The following is a 7,680-nucleotide window of genomic DNA, read 5'->3' as shown; positions in this document are numbered from 1 at the left end:
ACTTCCGATATACTTACTTGGAAGTATATACACTTCCTCTAAAATTTTCTAGAATTAATAAAAATAACAATGGACATTAAAATTGAATGTTAAAATGAACACTACTGTATATGCCACATAAGCACAAGCTTTTTTAGTTTAGTTTAGTTTATTTAATTATTTATATATATTGTTACATATTATTGTTGTTTTAGAAATACTTACTTCTGTATTCAGCATTCCAAGAATCATAAAAATTATGATGCCTATAATATTAATATATGTAGTCAGTTTATAATTGATCTCTTAATATACAGGCCAATTTTTATAATTTATATTTATCATTTCAATTGTATATGTAGCATATAAAACGATACATATATTAGCGTATATTATACTCCAATCATATCGTAATCGTCCTTTAGATTCAAATACATGTAGACCATTACTAATAATATCTCATTACTAATAATAATATATATTAGTGAAGCATATTGAGTTTTTGGTGTCCATCCTAAGATTTTTCTTTTAAATGCATCAATTATTATTTCTAAAAGCGCATATTAAAATTCTGAAACAATTTCTAAACAAATTTATGATAAATAAGAATTGATACAGATTTTTATAAAATTATATAGTTATATTATATAAATTACAATTTCATAAAATAATTATATAAAATAATTATAAAATAATTATATAAATTTAATATTATAGATTAATATTATAATAATTTAATAAAATTATTATATGCTTTTTTGGACATTTTTTTTTATAAATTTGAAATATGAATACAATTTTAAAAATATACGTGTTCAAATTTATCATGTAAAATTTTTTTCTAAAATATATAAACTATGTACAGTATCTGTATTAATTAATATGAAAACAAGAAAAAGTAGATAATAGATTTAATATCTGAAAATGTCAGCAAGATGGATCTTTCTAAAAAAAAATAATAATTCTCTATCGTTATTACCAAGAAGATCGTTTCCTTACATGAAGAAAAATTCTATATTTATTTGTTGATATTTACTAACCTTTCATATTCTTTTAGTTTTGTTTATACAAATAATTATATTTATTAATAAAATTATAATTATAAAATTTTATTAAAAATTTTCACTTCTTTTTATTAATTATCAATTTCTTTTTTTTTATATTCTTTTTAAATTATTATGTACAATTGTAAATTATAAAATGAATAGGTTTATCTGTTTGTTTATCGTTATAACCTCCTTCGCATTTCCTTTATGACTAATACGATCAAAGATAATCGTTATATTATCTGAAACTATATTTATAATTGCATGTTTTCAATATAATTTTTTAAAACTATTTCAAAAATGATACGTGTCATTTTATTTATTTATCAATGAAGATATTATTAAAATGGAGCATATAGTTTTTTTGAAAGAAAATGTTAACTTCAATTTAATTCCTCTTTAAATTAATTTTTCAAGAATAATTTACATGTGTTCCAAATTATTAAATAGATGAGAGTTAGAATGCTTGCCACTGGAATTCCTTATTAAAAATATATTATAATAAGATCTTTAGATCTTTTCTTTTTCAGTTTATGAAAAACCGTATTTTCTATATTTATTTATATTTCAATACTTCAATTTTTGTAATATTGTAATTTATTTTTAATATATAAATTATGTTGATATGATAAATATTTGCTGATATCGTTTTTATTTTCAATTATTTTAAAGTTTTATTAGATATTATCATTTTTTTTTGTATCGTGAAACATTGGCAATTTTTTATATTGTTGTATTAATATATCTTTTGTAATATTTTAATGTTCTATTTATTTATATGTTTTCATATATTTAGATTGTGATATCATTTCGTATAAAAGTTTTTTCTTTATAAGAACTTTTTGTGAGAACTTTATTTTTATTTATTTATAAAAAACCAACAATTTTAAAGAAAATTATATAATATTATAATAAAATATATAATATAAATATAATATAATTATATATAATTATATATTTATTATATACTTAATATAATAAAATATAATTACATATTTAATATAAATATATAAAAATATATAATATTATATAATATAATATAATACATTTATAATTATATAATAATCATTAATATAATCAATATATTTTTTTTATATTTTGTTTTTACATTTTTTTTTCTTTTTCTTATATATATTTCATACATTTAATATATAATAACATAATATTATAATATAATAAATAAAATATATAATAAATTTAATATAATAAATAACATTTAATAAAATTTACACATTAATTTAAATTTTGAAATTGAGATTTATTCTTAAATATTTCATATGCTATTATATAATATAACATTATATCATTGTATTTTATAATAAGCAAAAGATATTTTTTCTTAGTGTACAGTTTATATAATTTAATTATACTTTATTCAGTTATTTATTAATTTATGGATTGCATTGTGAAATTTGTTTTTTTTTGTTTTAGAAATTAATTATGGCATAATTGAATTCATTTTTACAATATTATTACTCAATTTATTACATTACTCTTGATTTCATTAATTTTGTTTTATTTGTTCCTTATCTTTAATATAAAACTATTATATATTATGACTAATTTTAGATTATATAATAATCTAAAATAATAATCTTAAGTAATAATCTCTAATGGTATTTTTTTGTTTAATTTATAATAATATTTTATATGTATATTATATAATATAATATTTTATAATATTTTATATTTTATATCATATTATTAAAATATTTCTATGTATTTAAAAATATTAAGCATAAGTACTTTTTATTTATAATATTTTTCGATTTTCCAATTTCAAATGAAATTTCATACGAATTTTGTTTTGTCACAATTTTTAAATCCTTATAAAATTCTTTAACTAAAACACGAATCTGGAAACAGAAATGCTCTATTCTCAATTTTCAAAAAATATAAGTTTTCATAAAATTATGTGATTTTGTCAGAAAATTATGAAAACTAATAACCATAAAAACATTAAATTTTAAAATAAAAAGAAAAGCTGAATATAATATTTATAATTATAATTTATATATTTATATTTATAACTATAATTATTTAAATAAAAACTATTTTATGATATTAAATATGAATACTTTTAATATTACGTGAAAAAAGCATTCAGAAAATTCTTAATAATATTTTTCTGCTATATGAAATATGGACATAATTGGTATATACATGAAGAAGTGAAGAAAAGAATATTCTGATAGAAGGACACATGTATATTTAATTAGAATATTAATAGAAAGTGAACTATTAAAATTAATATTATTAAAAAGTATTATTATTCAATTATTATTCATTATCTAGAACTATTAAATTCCATTTCCATTTCCAATATATATGAGTCATTCCAGAACAAATCGATATTTTTTTATTATAATAACTTGAATTTTGTTAATATTATATTCGTAAGAACTATTTGTAATTCATGTAATAATAGGAATAATTTACTTCATTGCTTTTTTAATTCTGAAATTGTTTAAAAAATATATAATAAATCCTTAAAGTAAAGAATTTGCATCAAAATACTTCTTATTCATTTCTATAAAAATTGCTTTCACATAAAATTATTTTTGCCATCATTAAAGGGATCCTTTTTTTTCCATTTTATTCATATAAAATCAATTTGTTTTTGTTGCATGAATTTTTTATTATAGTTTTATTAAGATTTTTTTTATTTTTAATTTTTTATTATAATTTTTTATTTTAACTATAAAATTATTTTGTAAATACAACAATATTGAAAATATTTTGTAAATTTAACTTAAGCTAAGTAAATTTAATTTAAGCTTTGAAAAATTAAAAATATATATACTTATGTTTTTTGAATTTGATAATAATATTTAATAATATTTTTGCACAATAATGATTAAGGAAATCAAACAATTTAATATTATAGTTGTAATATTTTTTTAGAATATAGTATCATAAGAATATAGCATATCATAAGTATTTCGAACATTTTATTTCAATAATTCTATTTTTCTAATTAATTCTAATAAATTTCTATTTAAGATATTGCCTTATTTTTTCATTACTTACACAAAAACTTTAATGCTTGATATGTATTTGTTAAAATCGAAACAACTATGAATATTGCACAAATGTGATACTTGAACTGATATTATTATTCAAAGAACTCCCTACTATCTTAAGATTGTATTGGGTTGGCAACTAAGTAATTGCGGATTTTTTTTAGAAAATCAAAGACAATTTTTTCATGGAACTAAATAACTTTATTCTGTAATGTGTTGCTCATTTTGATCAATGACTTTTTGCCATCTTTCAGGCAGCATCATAATCCCACGTTCATAAAACTTCTGGTTTTTATTAGCAAAAAACTGAATCAGGTACGATTTGATATCATTACCATTATTGAAATTTTTACCATTCAAGAAGTTTTGTAAAGATCGAAACAAAAAGTAATCAGATGGTGCAAGGTCAGGACTATATGGTGGATGTGACAAAACATTCCAACCAAGCTCCAATAATTTTTGCCAAGTGACCAAAGATGTGTGTGGCCTTGCATTGTCATGGTGGAATACAATACCTTTTCGATTTGTCAATTCGGGCCGCTTTTCTTCAACTGCATTGTTTAATTTCGTTAGTTGTTCAATTAGATAACAGTGTATCATTAGACAACAGAATTGATCGTTCGGTTGGGTGGTAAGAGTTCAAAATAGACAATTCCTTTGTAATCCCACCAAACTGATAACAAAATCTTCTTTTGATGAATACCAGCTTTTGATGTTGTTTGAGCTGGTTCACGTGGCCTGCTCCACGATCTTTTCCGCTTAATATTGTTGTAAACAACCCATTTTTCATCGCCAGTTATCAGTCGTTTTAAAAATGGATCATTTTCATTAGGTTTCTTTAGCAAATCGCAGCTGTTAATGCGTTGCGTTAAATGCTTTTCTTTCAGTTCGTGAGGAGCTCATCGATCGAGTTTTTGAACATAGCCAAGTTGTTTTAAGTGGTTTTCAATGCTTTTTTTACTGATTGACAGCTGAATTGCCAACTATCAAATAACAAAATGTGTTTTACATTTGGACTACGCCAGCAAACCTAAAAATTCAACTGAAGCCATCTATGAGTAAAATCCGCAATTACTTAGTTGCCAACCCAATATAATTGTTTATATTATGAGTAATCGAATGGTGGGACTTTGATTGTTTATGATTAACTGTAATTATTCTAATTCTATTTTGACACAAGCTATCCTTGCTGAATCTAATCTTAATGATCTAGAACTATCGTAAGCCTTGGTTTTTTTTCCAATCCTTACTTTTCGTCAAAATGTACACTAAGATTGGGTTAGAGGGACCAATTGTCGCGTTGGAAAGCGGTTACGAAGAATGAGCTTTCGCGGCACAGGAAGCTTTGCGCTTCCATGATGATTTATCGCATACAAGTATGACTTCTAAGATGACCATTGCTATATCATTGTTTAAATTGAAGATCTGGAAAGCATTAGGGAATTATATCTGCTCATAAATTATTGTTAGATTATTAAACATGCTATAACTGTTGAAAATAAAGCTAGACTATTTGATCTTGACAAGTCTTGACTCTATTCTTAAGAATATATATTATGGTTGTCCAAAAAAATGGTATCTTTTTTTTTTTTTTTTAAATCTTTTAAATAGTGCATTATTAAAACGGCTATATCTCCGAAGATAAGAGAGATAAATGATTTCCAAAGCTCGTTGTAAGCGGGAATCTTTGCTCTTTGCAAGCATCTTTCATTTGTTTGATGACAAATGGTTCATACACTATGGTAGTCCAAAAAAGTGGAAATTTTTTAGAATAGTGCATTACTAAAATAATGCATTATTATATATTTTTTTCTCAATGATTTTTTCACACTCATTTAACGTGAGAAGTCAGATCATTCAAAACCAAAATGGACATTGTTCCTGGTCTTGATGAGATCGAAAAATATCAACTATAATCCTATGGAATAGTAAATATTCTCAGGAAGTTATACAATTTTTTAATAAATATTGAATTCTTGCAGCCTATTTCTTGAAATCGCACTTATTTCTTATTTCTTAAAAAGGAAAAGAATAATAATGAATGCGAGAATTGTATTCTTCTTGTAATCAATTCTCTCTTATATTGATTATATTAGATTTATATATAATCGATACAAAACATAAACTATAGTTGCATCCCTTATCTCCAATATCCCTTATCAAAAGAGTTTTACACCAGAAAAAAAAATGTTATAATAATATGCACATTCTGACCGAAATCTCATAAAGCAAAGTGCAAGAAGACTTGATCTTAATGCAATTGAATATTAGAGAAACATTTGATACATTATTCTACAAAAAAGGGCGTTCACGAGCAGTACAGTCAATGACCAAGATATGTAAACTTATATATAAAATAATACGATAGATCAAGTTTGTTCGATGGAATGAATAGAGGATCCTTTATCCCCCTGTGTTTCAATATATTTTTAGAATTACTTCCCTTCGCGTTGAAAAAACAGCCTGAATATAAAATTAATTAATTAATTAACGAGGAATAAAATATATCCTGTTTGACTTTCACCGATACCTAATGCTAATAACGAATTCCTGGCCAAGAATGTCTTAAAAATAACAGAGAATTACCTTATTCTAAATATGTTCATATCGACATCTAAATGTCTTTTGATGTATCAATGAAAGATTCTTATTATATGAAAGATTTTTATTTTAATAGATCTTTATTTTAATAGTAGAGAGCTTATCTCGTTTACGGAAACACGAATAAGATATTTGGGAATTGCGTTTCACTCTCTGGAATAGATTAATTACGCCATAGGAGTGGCATCATTGAAAAACGTTGAGGCAACTTAATGATAATTTTCGAGAATATTCTTCATTCATCAGTGTCTACTGTTACGAACTTTATTTATGTGGATAAATGAAATGGACTAAATTTCTAAAACTGGAGATTATATGCATCTCTTCGGTTTAAAGGGATTATAATTCCTTAATAACTCATTCAAGCTTTCGCACGGATTAAAAAATAAATTTAAAATCCGACCAGACTCAATTGATCGATTATATAAATCGATAAAAAGGCAGATGCAAAGAAACGAAAATTAAAATATTGGGAATCCAAGGAAAAGCAATACATAACTTATCAATGACAAAATAGAAAATGTATAGTTTTAGAACAAAGCACATTCATCACCATCATGACTTAATCGATTTTGTCATTATAAAAATACAAATAAAATAAATTACCCAAATAAAATAAATAGTAGTGATTAAGAATCAAGTAGTCTTCTAATTAATTATAAAGGAGCAAGATTTTCGAGATGCATATTATAATCCGTTATAAGGATGGAAGCTATTTTGGGAATAGTAAGAAAGTTATTAAATATATCTGCCATTGTCCATCTTACTTCAAAAGGATAAATTGAGAACATCAAATGGCGAGATGCTTCCTATAATCATAGATGATCGAGAAATACATTATGATCAATACTCTGCAACGATTTAACATTAAAATCATAAAATCTTTTTGACAATGTCTCTAAGTCTAGATCAAATATATTAGGATGTCCTATAAGTTTGTTTTTTTTTTTTGATATGAAATGAATACACAATATTGTTGTTTAAGATTAATTTATTGCGTTATAATATTATATATATATCATTTTGCTTTA

The sequence above is a fragment of the Apis mellifera genome, unplaced genomic scaffold, assembly GCF_003254395.2.
Source record: "Apis mellifera strain DH4 unplaced genomic scaffold, Amel_HAv3.1 GroupUN_250, whole genome shotgun sequence".
NCBI lineage: Eukaryota > Metazoa > Arthropoda > Insecta > Hymenoptera > Apidae > Apis > Apis mellifera.
The sequence above is the reverse complement of the archived record's forward strand: the minus strand, read 5'-3'. Positions refer to the sequence as shown.